At 40.0% G+C, this 15,151-nt stretch overlaps 1 protein-coding gene across 1 annotated transcript in view; it reads right to left on the bottom strand.

Moving 5' to 3' along the window:
* Positions 1-15,151, bottom strand: part of tspan4a (tetraspanin 4a) — a 649,126-nt gene that overhangs the window by 111,963 nt on the left and 522,012 nt on the right. The window lies entirely within an intron of this gene.

The following is a 15,151-nucleotide window of genomic DNA, read 5'->3' as shown; positions in this document are numbered from 1 at the left end:
GATATATCATCATATCAGTCTCTCTCTGTACATGGTGCTGAATGCAACAGATCAATTGATGGGTCGGTAGGTAGCCTATAGAGCGGCGGGATGTGGCTGCAGACCACAGGCTGTAAAGTTGTGAGCACAATCTCATCAGCTGTTTCCTGTCTACAGTAAAACCACTGGCCACTGCACTTCTAGATCTCAGAGCTCTGCACTTCTAGTTTAGATACAAGACAAAACTGAGTTATTATTATTTGTGAAATGTGGTGCAATACTTCAGATACATGATTTTTAAAGCATAAAGATTGGAGATAAAGTCCACAGGAAGTAGAGTCACTATCACTAAACTGCAGCTTTACACGCGCTGGACGTAAACAAAAACACATGCCACTCTCGCCTTTTACTTTCAAAGAACGACTCAAATGGATTAATAGTGCGGTTTTGTCGACTGGATGGCATTATTTGCAGAGGACAAATTCTATGGATAATACAGGGTGAGTAATAAAGTCTTCTTATTGAGCTGGCCCAATGAATTGATCGGTTAGGATGTATGTTGTTTTCCGCAGATCACCTTTTTTAAAATGCAAATGACTGTTTCCCACGGCTCTCAGTGAGGACATTTTCCCAATGTCTGATATCCTCTGTGGCCGAAGTATTCTCTGATCAAGCGTTTTGCATCGGCTCACATGATATATGGGTGCACAAAGTCTGGAGGAGAACTGACGGTTTCCTCCCCATTTTTATACTGATTCTCCTAAACGCTGCCAAAACTCCATACTCCATTATACGGTAGTTACAAGTTAGAAACACGTTCAGTAAGTTCTGCGGTCGTCTGGAACATGTCAAATACGTCTGCATACGTCAATATGCGTTGGAAATAAGTTCGATATAAGTTACTCATAGGTTCAAAGCACGTTACTCATAAGTTATGTGTACTCTAGACATTTTCTCAACGTATTTGGACTTATGAGAAACTTACAATTAACGTGTGTCAACGATCGCATAACTTACCTACAACTTATGCAGGACATATAAACATACACTGACATACATCAAGAAATTTTCAGCATGCTCAAAATTTTTCGACGACCTTGCCATATGTCGCCGTATGCCAGCGTGCTTCAGCGGGCTCAGAACTTAAATGGCCCTGTGGACTTGGTGATGTAGGAAAAACATCTAGAGCACTAAAGACTCGAATATCCGAACATAGGAGCAATACTAGAAATGGAGACCTAAGAAACTGAGAAAGTAGCTCCCCATTTTAAAGAAGCACAGCACCCATCTCCTCGTTTAAATATATTTTGATAGATCAGGTGAAGCTGCCAAGAAGAGGAGGGGATAGTAACAGACTGTTCCTACAAAGAGAACGTTTTTATATTTATTCCTTAAAAAACGCTGGCCCCTACTGGCTTGAATCAAGACTATGAAACGGTACACTTCTTATAATGCTATATTTATTTCTAATATAATTTACTTGCCGATATAAAAATAGGATTGATGTTACATGATGTACAGAGTATACTGTGTTATATGTTGGGTTGTGTGGACATCTTCTATAGCTCACTTTTGGATTGACCAACCAATCAGTGGGGAGAAGGTTTATGTGGGAGTGGCCAGAGGTGGGACCAAGTCGTTGTTTTGCAAGTCTCAAGTAAGCCTCAAGTCTTTGACCTCAAATCCGAGTCAAGTCCCACGTCAAATACAAGCAAGTCCAAGTCAAGTCTCGACTCACTGGCCCATAAGTCCCTGTCAAGTCCAAGTCGTCTGCTTTGCGCTTCAAGTCATTTCAAGTCTTTAAACCAAAGTACCAGATTTTTGCAATTTATTTATGACTTTAAAGCTAAACTGTACTTAAAAAGTCATGGTATATTTATATATGAGTATTTATATAACAGTTGTAGAAATGCTATGTTTTCCTTTTAAAATGGCTTGACAAGATTTTAGAGTAAATCATTATCATCAGAAAAGAAAGAATTAAGATTTAAATGTGCTTAATAGCAGTTATTTTATCAGGTAATTTGCACTGAAATGGAAGGATCATGTTGTTTGTAGTCCTTGTTTTACTGTATTGTACTGTGTATTACTGTATTGTACTATATATTAATGTGTTCTACTGCATATTACTGTATTGTACTGTATATTACTGTGTTATACTGTATATTACTGTGTTGTAATGTATGTTACTGTAGTACATCTGATGATACCACATCAAAGTACTTCAATTCCATCCAAAGTACCAAATAAAGAAGTGGGAGGGACATGTTTCAGTTTGTTCCTGTAAAATTCAGCACCGCATGTATCAACTGAAAAGAGAAACTAAAAACATATCTTTTTAGGAGAAGCATCAAATCTTTTCAAGTCACAGGCCTCAAGTTTGAGTCAAGTCCCAAGTCACTGACCGTCAAGTCCAAGTCTTAGTCTATTTTATCAAGTCACGTCTCAAGTCCTAAAAAAATAGTGACTCAATCTGACTCGAATCCAAGTCACGACTTCCAAGTCCCACCTCTGTGCGTGGCACACAGAGAACCATGACCTGATGAAGATCCACTGATCCAAACATTGTCATTCATTAAAAGCAGTTTGGGAGTGAGTGTGCAGCTTTGTTTCACTTTCTATGTTCACCGCAGTAGCCTTGCACCGGTGATGTGCCTATACCTTTACCTTTTATGGCCGCAACCTTGAAACATGTTTGAACAAAGCACATCTCTAAAGAAACATCCGTAACATTAACAGCTCCAAAAGGTTCATTTCGCTCAATTCCCCACAAACTCCCCATAAACTCTGTAGCCTATTAGCCTATACTCAATCAAGCATGTGTTTGTCAATACTTGCGCCACCACGAGCTGCATCCTCACTCTCCTTCCCCATTGATCGCTACATTAGCCTTCTGTCCTTACAAGTTACCCGGCGTCTGACCCATTGTCCCTCGTCTCCAGTCCTTTAACGCTCTTAAACACTTTGTCCTCTTCTCCAGTATCGACGTTCTCTCCATCTCCTCCTCCTCCTCACATCTCCGTCCAGCAGGAGCTTCGCGTGGACCGGACCTTGTACCTCAGCCCAAGGTCAGCGCCGATCAATGGTGGACGCGCGAGAAGATTGACTTTCCGCGGTGTAAACAAGTCTATCTGCCCCTGGTGTGTTTACCGACCGCACCAAAGCTCGGGAGAATGGAGCTTTAGGCCGCGTCCCCACCGATTTGTTTAGATAGCGTTTGTTTAGATTAGAATGAGATGGGCTAGTGTTAGCGGGTGTTAGCTTGTGTTAGCATGAGTTTGTTTGCGGTGTGTTTAATGAACGCGCCGACCTCGGAAGAATGAAGCTTTAGGTTGCCTTCCCAATGTTTTATTTGTCGGGTTTGTTTATATTAGAATGAGATGGGTTAGTGTTAGCGAACGTCGGTGTGTGTTAGCTTGTGTTTGTGGTGTGTTAGCGTGCTTGTGTGCGTTTGTGGTGCGTTTACAGACCCCGAGAATGCCGTTTTAGGGCGTTTCTCCGATTTATTTACTATTTGATTACATTAGAATGAGATTGGTTAGCGTTGGCTGGCGTTAGCGCGTCTTAGCTTGTTTTTGTGGCGTGTTAGCATGAGTTTGTGGTGTGTTTATTGACCGAACCAAATCTCGGGAGAGTGAAGCTTTAGGCCGCCTCCCCATCGATTTATTTAAATAGTGTTTGTAGAGATTAGAATGAGATGGGTTATTGCTAGCAGACGTTAATGTGTGCTAGCTTGTGATAGCATGACCGTGTCTGTGGTGTGTTTACTGACCACACAAAAGCGTGAGAGAATAAAGCTTTGGCTGCCTCCTCAGTGATTTATTTAGAATCTAGTGTTTGTTTAGATTAGAATGGGATGGTTGGTGTTAGCATGTTAGCTAAAGGTTTAGACTGCCACGTCGATTAATGTTTATATAGGCGAGTTTCAGCTGACATCATTGTTATTAAAAGCGCGCATTGCATGCTGGGAAATATTTTGGTTGGAGGCAAGAAACATGATAGCGGTCAAACACAGTGCGTAAACTCGTGTATTTATCCCCAATAATGGTAAATTCCTGCTGCATTATCGGATGCACAAATAGAAGCACGGAAGAAGGAAAATGTCTTTTTCGTATTCCGAGTGAAAAGAACCGCTAATGGTGAATTAAACGACTTTCAAACATCCGCAGAGCAAACGTAGAAGATCCTAACAAACCGTGGACTCCAACAAGTTCAACAACACATCGAGACTCTTGGAGGTTTTCATCTTTTCTGCTGTGAATGGCCCAGGAGTTTCCACCAAGTCATTGTAGATATCGCCGAAGTAAATATTTGTCCAGGTAGTTGGCGATTCCGACCAGAAATTTGGTTTGGCCCACCTTTTGTCAGGCTTGAATTGGGTGATTTGTCCATTGATGCTTATGACCAATTTCTGGTCTAATCGTCTCGGGTCCTCTGCCGTTAGAGTGGATAAATAACCGGGATCAATAAACTTTACTGATCCTGTCACATCTCAGCCGCTAAGCAAGGCCGTGCCTGGTTAGTACTTGGAAGCGGGAGACCACTGGGAAAATCAGGTGCCACAGTGGGACGCCAGTCACAAAACTGTCATTGTGTCCTTAGGCAAGACACTTCACTCACATTGCCTAGTATGAAAGTGGTGTGTGTGTGAGTGATGGTGGTGGTCGGAGGGACCGATGGTGCCGACTGGCATGGCAGCAGTGCCTCTGTCAGTCTGCCCCAGGGCAGCTGTGGCTACAATAGTAGTTTACCATCAGGTATAGAGTGAATGAATAATGCTGAATAATGCTCTGTAAAGCGTCTTTGTGATAAAAATATCTGTGAAAAGCGTTATATAAATAAAGACTTACTTACTTACAGTTCAAATGCACAAATCTCTAGGATACCAAAAATACCAACAAAAATAATAGGCATTCTGGCTGTGAGCAGGGTCGCCTCTCCACAGATCTGACCTGTAATTTGGTCTGGTTTGGTCTCCATGAAGATAGAAAGGTTTAATACCATACTGTGAAAAAGCATTTTCTTTGCCAGAAGTTACACACAGCACCTTTAAGATTAGGCCTGGTTTTGAGATAATGGTTAGGGCCAGTGTGAGGGCGGCTTTACTTTTAAAAATAAATATGTTTACAACTTAATAAAAGAAACAAGTTCGCTGTCTTCCTCATTAGAAAACTGCGGTGCCCAGTGGGAGCTGACGTTGCCATAAACATCATCACAGAAAAGAGTAGCAGATTTTTTTTTTCTATTTATACCAAAATGACTATGTGACGATGCCAAACCCTACGTATATCACAGATTAAGGAAATAAAACTGGAAAACAAAATGAGTACAGAACAGTGGGTGTATGCCGGTGGCTGTGGAAAAAGGGACTGACAATATGGTGTTTTGAAAATAAGTAACTAAAGATTGCTCAAACACGCAAGAATCACACCAAATACAAATTTGAGAAGGTCCATGAGAAGGGGAAACAACCAGAGGTGGCGCTACCATTAGACAAAAGTAGGGGACTGTGTAGGGCCCCCCAAACCTGGAGGGGCCCCCATCAATCTCAGTGCGACTAATGGATGAGGCCTCAGAGCAATTTCATTTTCTAACTAGAAAAGCACTCAGAGAGCGCAGACCTCCGCCAAGGACTACCCCCATTCTTTATATAAATTGCGATAAAATCAGTCTTCTGGATCAGATCCGGATCAGCCTTTGGAATATGAAAGAGGATCCCATTGTCCATCCCTGAGTCAAATTTCATGGGGTTTGGTCAATAATTAACAGAGATATTGAGAAACAAAATTTTTGGCCCCATTTACCACAATGTTAACTAAAATTTCAAAGTGATCCAGAATCCAGGATTTCTTCCGGATCACCCCCAAAATGAAATCAGTTCTTCCTTTTCACATTTCCAACAAATCCTAAAAATTTCATCAAAATCGGTCCATAACTTTTTGAGTTATGTTGCTAACAGACAAACAAACAAACAAACAAACAGACAAACGCCGGCAAAAACATAACCTCCTTGGCGGAGGTAACAATATGCCATTAAATGAGTAAACAATAATCATAAGAAAAACAATAATAATCATACGTAAAGGATGTGAGCAAAAATGTAATTGTACCAGCAAAAAAATAAAAAAATTCTCGAGTGAACTAACTGAACTAATAAGACAAGTTTCCAATCCGCCATAATTCAAATACTGTAAATTCCGGACTATTGAGCGCACCTGAATATAAGCCGCATCAACTAAATTTGAACAAAATTTTTAAACTGTACATATAAAGACCGCGCCTGAATATAAGCCGCAGGTGTCCACGTCTTCAAGAACGTTATTAAGTTCGGGCCATCTGCTTTTATCGCCTTTTGTCGTGTTTTTGATATGAGTCAGTTCGTCACTCTGCCATCGCTAAAATCTCACCATCGACTCACTGATGCTGAGTTCACGTGCAGCAGCTCTGTTTCTGTCTTCCACAACCACATCAATCGCCGTTAACTTAAAAGCTGCATCATCTGCATTTCTTTGTGTGTTTTCCATGAGGAGGGTGTGTGTATGAAGTACAAAATAACTGTTCAAAACACAAACAAACAAGCATCTTCCTTGGTGCATCACCCCCGTCTCTCTCCACACTCTACTGTGCATGTCTGCTGCAGAAAGAGTCTCTGTCCTGTCTGTATTATGTCAGTGTCTTGGAGGATTTCAGCAGATTTCAGAATCTTTCGGGGGCGGGGCTACTTCTGTCAATCAGGTATCAGTGGATGTCCGGCTACTGAAGTTTGAGACGTTTCTTCTCGTCATTTACTTACACAGGTAAGACGTATCCCCCTCACTCCCCCATGTTCATTTAGCATCATAACTTATTTTATCACACGGGGATAAACTAGGGTGACCATATTTCCATTTGTGAAAACCCGGACACCTTACTAGGGGTGGGTGTGGGGCCTCGACATTTCCCGACCGGAATGAAAAAACAGACATGTCTGGTGAAAAACAGACATTTGGTCACCCTACGATAAACTCTTTGAGTGTGCTGACAATATTGTGTGCTAGTGTAGCAACTTCATGTTAACCCTAGATCCATGTGTAACAGCAGTGTTTTCTGCACTCAGGCTGCATGCATCTACTGTTGCCAAACCATATATATGAATGGACAATGTGCCAAACAAAGAATCCGTCCATATATTAGCTGCATTGTTTTATTAGGGTTCAAAGTGTGAGAAAAATGTAGCGACTTATAGTCCGGAATTTATGGTAAATAGTAGTGCTGGGTGAATGGAGCCTCGTGAAGCATTGACACCTCAGTCGCAATATTGTCTCACATGGTTCGACGTGTCTGAGGCCTCGGAGAAACACTGACCTCTAGTGGACAAATTTAACCACTGGCACGCTGGTGTCTCAGCATCGATGAAGTATTGTTAGTGTAAGACAATACTTGTACACCGTACCTAACAACAACAATAATAATGATGATTTAAAATAATATGTAAAGAGCAACATAAATAGCTGCTGTAAATAAGAAAATAGGTGTTACCTTGTTAGGTGGAAATAGATCAAAGTGATCCCAAACCATGGATCGCTTTTTTTCCACTTGTAGATGCCATCGAAAATGAAACAAATGCCAAAAGTCGCCAAAAGTCGCCAAAATCACCACAACTCAACTCAACTATGCATCTTTTACACTGTAGCAGTTTAGCGCTTGTCAAACCATGGAAGTGCGCTGAACACTCTGAAGCACTCTGAACCAATCGCAGAGCGGAACATTTGCTGAGCCAATGAAACGCTTCGATACACTGAAGCGATCGACACGCAGAGTGAAGCAGTAGGGGGAGGGACCGACACTTCCACACTTTGGTCATGTGAGCGGCTGCTGCGAGACGAGCTCCGAGGCAGTGCTTCAGAGCAATTTGTTTCCAGAGCTCCGACTCATTTGCCCATCACTAGTAAATAGAGATGTGCGTGAACAATGGGGAAAACAGACAATAAATATATTCAAAACAAAACAAAAACGGCGCATTATAGTGAGGGCCCCAAACTGAACTTCACCTAGGGCCCCCAAATTGCCAACTCCACCACTTTAAACAGCTATAACATGGTCAAAAGCTGATTTGGCAGAATAGTTTTACTTTAATAAAACAGGGCTGTGGGCACTGAGAGGCCATTTTTCAAACATCTTGAAGACTCAAAACTCAAAATTCTGTCTATTCACATCCATTCACTTTCTGACCATTTCAGTGCTTGACTTTACTTTGCAAGGCCAACTTGTCTAAAAGTTGTGTAAAGAGTCTAAAATACTGCATTATATATGACCTGTGGGTATTTGAACCATGCAAGAGCTGGTTCACTTTTGAAACACGATAAACTCGTACTCTGCAAACACACTTTGACCTAGTTTGGCGTTTTGCAGTGACGTCCGCGCTTTTAAATAGTCCAGATATGACGACAGCGCATCTCTCTGTAGCATCCTTGTCTTAGGTTCCAAATCAAAAACTATTCGTCAGCCTTTCCAATCAAACGGCATGGCAAATGAAAAGCCCAGTGACACAAATCCGAGCGAACCCCTGTGAAATTCCCGTCTTTATTTTTTATTTTCCAACAAAAGAAAATGGCATCAGCTTCTCTATGTAGTCATGATGTAACTCCTCAAGGCCGTAAGTTTAAGCTACGCGAGGAGAAATACCGAACGTAAGTAGGTCGTTAGCGTGGAGAAGACCGTATTGATGTTGTCCCAGGGAATTCCAGGGCCTTTTAAGTACGTGAGCCTAGTCAAAGAGGGGCCTATTCATAATTGATACGGGCAGAGCCACCCCAGAGCGGAAAAGACGGAGAGGGAAGTGGAGGTGTGCTTGGTCAGATCTATAAAAGCGTATAGATGAGAATTGTGAGGGAAATTACATTTATATTATTCATACTTTGCAGCTGATCTCATCAATATTACATGGGAGTGTAACGTATGCACTTAAGTAAGTACGTTAAAATGATATATATATACAGAAAATGAATCAGTCAAACGTCTTTTTTTGTTTTCTTTTTTGGTGTGAAATTGCAAACCTTTTTAAATCTTTGTGTCGTGTGGGAACTAAGCTTGGAAAACTGGTATTTTAATTGATTATTTTTGATAAAAACGTCGATAAAAAAACATAAACATTTTTCATTTTCTCATTTTATATGGAAAATATTGTATTCATTGTTGTACGTGGAATAAAACCAATAACAAATATCTTTCAATTCAAACGCAAACTATATACTACAAATATTTTAAATAATTAGACAACCTTCCAAATAAACAAGCAAACTAAACTTTATCGATTTATAAAGAACTAAAATCATCCATCTGAATCCTTAAACTACCTCTACGTCTTGTCATCTTTGTGTGTATTTATCTGTTTTCTTGTATGTATGTTTAGATTAAGTTGTTTATAATAATTTGTGTATATATGCAAAAAATTTGATGAAAAAAAGACTATAACAAAATTACAGTTCATCAGTTAGTCACTGTCACCTTTTTGTTGAATATCTAACTCGCAAAACGGAACCATGGATGTTCGAACTGACCACAGGCTCCTGAAAATGTGCTGTTTCAATCAATTTTGTATTAATCTCTCGAGTTTTCAGACCATCTTAAAACTTTTTTGGCAGTGTTTGCTCATGTGTGCATTGTGTAACCATGGTACTGCTGAACATTCCATCATAGAAATAGATGAAGAACACCCCCAGCACGATGCCACTGCAAAGTATCAATGTGCTGTATTTGCGCTTACGGCACAAAAGTGGAAAACATTTGAAAAGTTGCGGATGATGACTTCCTTTGGGCTCTTTTGGCGAAAGTAATGTATGTATGTGCATGTGTGTATATATGTGTATGTATTAGGGATGTAATAGTAACCTAAATATCGTGATATCGTATCGTCAAAAGTCGCAATACAATATCGTGGACCATCCCAATATATCGAATTATAAGTTTCTTTGCTTAAATGAAGAGTTATGGTGCAGCAATAGCTAAAAAACAAGAGAAACTACATAGACCATGATCCTTTGCTTTGATTCAGAGGTGAGTACATGAAGAAATAACTGTTATAAGCACTTTGAAATCTAAGGCTATGTTCAGACTGCAGCCTGAAGTGACCCAGATCCGATTTTTTGGCCCCTATGTGACCTGTATCTGATGTTTTAATGACAGTCTGAACGACACAGATCCGATTTTTTCAAATGTGACCCAGGACACTTGGATATGTGCTCCTAATATCTGATCTTTTGACATGTGACTTCAGTCTGAACGGCCAAAGTGCATTCATCCACCTACACGTTATCAACAAGCCACAAACGTCACTATTCTGTGCTGAAGTAGGCGAAAATTGTTAATGAACTCTGTGTCACTGAAGCGAAGCACATCACCACTCACCACTCTTGGCTACGTCTCCACATCCACACGTTCCTTTCACCGGACATTGCTGCGACTGTCCCACAAAACACCACGACCAAAAACCTCGTCCTTCTCCTTCTCAATCTCCTCCTTAAAACAAGTAAGTTGTTCATGTTCTGGCTCTGGTACGAGAGGAACTTTAAAATCTCCAGGTGCTCAATGCTCGCGTCCATGTTTGGACAACTTCCGTAAACACAGAGCACGCTCACTGCGGTTGACGTCATCGTGTCTCCAGTGCACATGCGGGACACTTTTGGGCTGTTTAAAATTTACACTGGAGATCACATACAAGTCGCATTTAATTGGAAATGTGAACGACCTCACAAAAACATCGGATTTCACAAAAAAATCCAAATTGAGCGTTAAGCCCTGCAGTCTGAACGTAGCCTTAGTTCATTGGGTTAAGTCTTATTAAGGCATTTTAAGAGAAAAAAGTAGCATATTCATAGTTTTGTTAGCCTCCACAAAATATCGCAATAAATATCGGACTGTGAGCTACATATCGTGAAAATATCGTATGAGAGATTTGGATATCGTTACATCCCTATTATGTACGTATGTATCTGTATTTATGTAGACATATTCATACAGACGTGTCCGTGCCCACAGCTAAATCCATATGTACGTACAGTAAATGTGGTCAAATAGTAAAACTGAACAAAGTTTCAGTGTGAGGAGTTCTCCAGTTTCCAAATCCCTCAGAAATCACTTTGGTTGTTTATAGCACAGAAGCATAGGGTCAGGTCGCAGGGGCAGCAGTCTGAGCAGGGACTCCCAGACTTCCTTCACCCTGGACACTTCCTCTAGCTCCTCCGGGGGGTCCCCAAGGCGTTCCCGGATCAGCCGAGAGACATAGTCCCTCCAGCGTGTCCTGGGTCTTCCCTACTCCTTTGCGGTAGTAGTAATTTATTGCACATGTGTATTTTAATGCAGTATATTTATTGTTTCACACAAATTTGACTGCAAGTAAAGTAAAGCAGCCACATGAATAACTAACTAACTAACTAACTAACTAACTAACTAATTAATTAAATAAATATCCTATTTTTTAGACTTAAAGGTACACAAGATTATAAGGCGCAATATCAATAATGTTGAATTCTCTATTTTCATACATAAGGTGCACTGGATTATAAGACACATTAAGTGAAACAAACGGACGACACTTAAGACTGATCCTTAGCCCAGGATTTCACGATTCTTTTGGCAGATGCATCGTGCGTATTGGTGAATGTGGATTATGAATGTGAATCTGGGTAGATCATTTAACTTTGTTTGTTTTTTTTTTATTTCCTACGAGGAGGAAATAAAAACATTGAGTAATAATGTGTTGAATGCAGCTTTGCGCCCATTTGTTTACATTTTACAGAAACAAAACTTAAAATCACATGGCTCATTTGCATAAACTATAAGCGGTGAAAAATGCGATTTTGACAGATTTTTGAATGCTGTGTACCACATAAACATTGGTATCGATTTCAGTAAGCACAACCAGAATTAATACGTAAGGCGCACCAGATTATAAGGCTCACTGTCGATTTTTGAGAAAATTTAAGGATTTTAAGTGTGCGTTATAGTCTGAAAAATACGGTACACGTAACCTTCGGGAAATGGCATGTTCACCTGCATCATTCAATGTGCATAGAAAGTTAAAACCACACTTGGGAACATGGACAAGTTTAAGGCCATACTGTGAAATCAGGGTGGCCACGAGGTCTTAAAAGTCTTAAAAAGCTCTTAAACTTAATGTTCCTAAATTAAGGCCTTAAAAAGTCTTAAATTATGTTGTCCAAGTCTTGCTTTTTTCACAACAGTTATTTTTTGGTATACTCAGCTGGGAGCAGTGCGATGTTAAATGGAGGGAGGAAAAAAACAACAACAATGTGAAATCATGTAACTTGAATGAACGTCTAATTTGGAGCATGCGCAAATAATACTTTGGTTTCTGGCGCTGGCAGCAATAAGTAAACAATCAGTAGAGTGGAGGAAGATGTTGGATGGATCATGAGGAAGTGTAGGTTTAATCCACAGTGGCTTTTAGATTCTAGACACAGTAGTTGCTTGGTCATTATTAGAATTGGATCTGGTGTTTTTCGCCCACATAATGGGTGTGATCTTGGTCTTAATTTTCATTTAAGTGGTCTTAAAAAGGTCTTTAAAAAGTCTTAAATTTGGGGTAGTCATACCTGGAGATACCCTGGAAATAGTATAGCCAAAGGAACAACATTTCCATGGAAACGAGCAGGAGAAGGCCCTGCACAAGGTCAAGGTCTGTGGAGATGCAAGACCACTCACAGTAAGGAGTAAGGACACATGTTTTTTTTCTATTTTTCAATGCAGTAAAAACATCCAAAATGATTAAACGTACTCTTATTGTGGTCTACTTTTATATTGCAATATTAAAGTTACACAGTGGGGCTTTAATCTCTTAAAAAATAAATACGACTCTCATCCTAATCAGAGCCTTTTAACACAATATTCAAAGTTTTCATCTGCTCCAAACCACATGCTTTTACTGATTGTACTAGGGGTGTGCAGAAATATTGAAATATCAATATATCGTATCATTTAATGTGGGCTGCTGTATCGATATATCACCAATATCAAGATTTTTATTTTTTTTGGTATATTTTACTAAATTGGTATATTTTACTAAATTATTTTGTTACAGCTACAGTTTTGTTGATTGTTTAGAGCAGGCATGTCCAAACTATGGCCCGGGGGCCAAATGCGGCCCTCAGACAAATTTTTCTTGGCCCTCAGACGTCCAGGTGAATTGGCCCAAATTACCTTGCATTAATTAAAAAATATTTTTTTACTGCAAGTTTTTTGAAAATCTACCTTGATAAAGCCAATATTGAATATTTAGTGTTTGGTTTTAAGGATCTTAGCATGAACAAAGACTGATGACTCATTCCAATGTGTTAAACATGCACACATTTCAATTATTCATTGTACTGAGCATGGGTCTACGGCCCTCGATCGGCCCTCTGCTTTGTCTGTGTTTAGGTATGTGGCCCTTGATGAAAAAAGTTTGGACACCTCTGGTTTAGAGGAAGGAAACTTGTTTATGTGACACATTTGCCATTTTCTCCGTTTTGATGATTAAAATGTTTGTGTTTCATATGAACTTTTCACAAGAAGTGGTTTAACAAAGACTTTTAGTATCACAGCCACGATTTAGACATTATTTTTTATTTTGAAATATATCGTATTGAATTATATCGAATCGTAAGCTCACTGTATCGCAATATGTATTGTATCGGCAAATTCTGAATGATATCCAGCCCTAGACCTCTTTCCATGAAAAACACCACAGCTCCTCGTGTCCCTCTATCTGCCTGCTCTGCCTCCGAGTCAGATTCACAGGTCTGAAAAGTCCTCCCTGAGTCTCTTAAAATGTCCACGACCCGTCTCCGTCTCTGTCTCCTGTCCCCCCGCAGCTCCATCCGCTCAGAGCCTGGCCTGATCGGCAGTTAATGCTTCAGTTTGAGCCCAGCAAATTTGAAGTTTGAAGGATAAGCTCGCTGTTCGGCTGCAGCACTTTCAACTCTGCACCGCTGATTGCACAACAGTTCAGAACGGGGTGAGAGTCAAAAGCACAGGTAGGACTGTTACTGTGAAAAAGTGAGTTATATAAAGGTTACGCAAACGCACTTTTTGTGGTTTTAACTCACACAGATGGTTCAATTAAAGAAGGGGATTATACAGTATGGATATTTTGAAGAATTCTACAGTAATTATAATGTTGTTCTGTCACCAAAAACTGGCTTTAGATGTCATCCATGCATGTTTGAATAATCTAGCGATCTCTCCTGGGCTGTATTCAAACCCTCCTTATGATTAGCTGTAAGATTCTGTGCAATGTCTATATCTGTCATGCTCTCACACCACAATTCTCCATAAATATACAAAAGCAGTACACAAAACAAACTACAACTTCACAAAACTGATGATGTAACATGTTAAGTTCTCCATGTAACCTTTTATTGTTTTGAAAATGCTCTATTCACGGAAAATAATGTATTAACATTAGGGGTGTAATGATACTGGTGATATCACAATATCGCCGTGGTCTCGTCATGGTATTAAACTGTGTGTCTTTAGGCAAAAATAAGAATTTTCAGTCTGCTCTTGTGGTGCATAACACAGTAAACTACATGGACCACAATCCTTTCTGGTTGTACCATTGGCCAGTGCGCCCGTTGTGAACACACCAGCGGCTTCTAAGTCTGAGGTCTAAAAGCATTTTGGGTTTGTCATGATACGAAACAAGAAAGGAGAAAAGGTGACGGACAAATAACAGACAGTGTGAAGACACTGCCAATGCATCGTGCGGGAAATACTACAACATGAGAAGTCACTTGATAAGCCGACACACGGAAAATTTTCAAGAATGTGTTCAGAAGTCAAAAAAACTATACATAAAGCATTTACAACAGCACTGCCTCACAACAGTGCTCAAGAAATAATGAAATACATCACAGAATATAAAGCGAGTGATTTGCTCTATTTTCCACGGTGGAACGGCATTGGGTTTAAAAGGGTTAGTGGATAAACTGGAGCGGAAATACAAAATGCCATCACAGTTAAGTTTATTTATTTATTTATTTATTTTTTATTTCCTACTAAGAGGCCTTAAATACACACTAAGTATTAATGTGTTCACTGCAGCTCTGTGCATATTTGTTTACGTTTTACAGAAACGAAACTTAAAGCCACATGGCTCATTTGCATAAGCTCTAAAAAACCCAGCTTGCTCCTT

Source organism: Boleophthalmus pectinirostris, unplaced genomic scaffold (genome assembly GCF_026225935.1).
Source record: "Boleophthalmus pectinirostris isolate CB_2022bp ecotype Guang Dong unplaced genomic scaffold, ASM2622593v1 HiC_scaffold_19, whole genome shotgun sequence".
Taxonomy (NCBI): domain Eukaryota; kingdom Metazoa; phylum Chordata; class Actinopteri; order Gobiiformes; family Gobiidae; genus Boleophthalmus; species Boleophthalmus pectinirostris.
The sequence above is the reverse complement of the archived record's forward strand: the minus strand, read 5'-3'. Positions and strand labels throughout refer to the sequence as shown.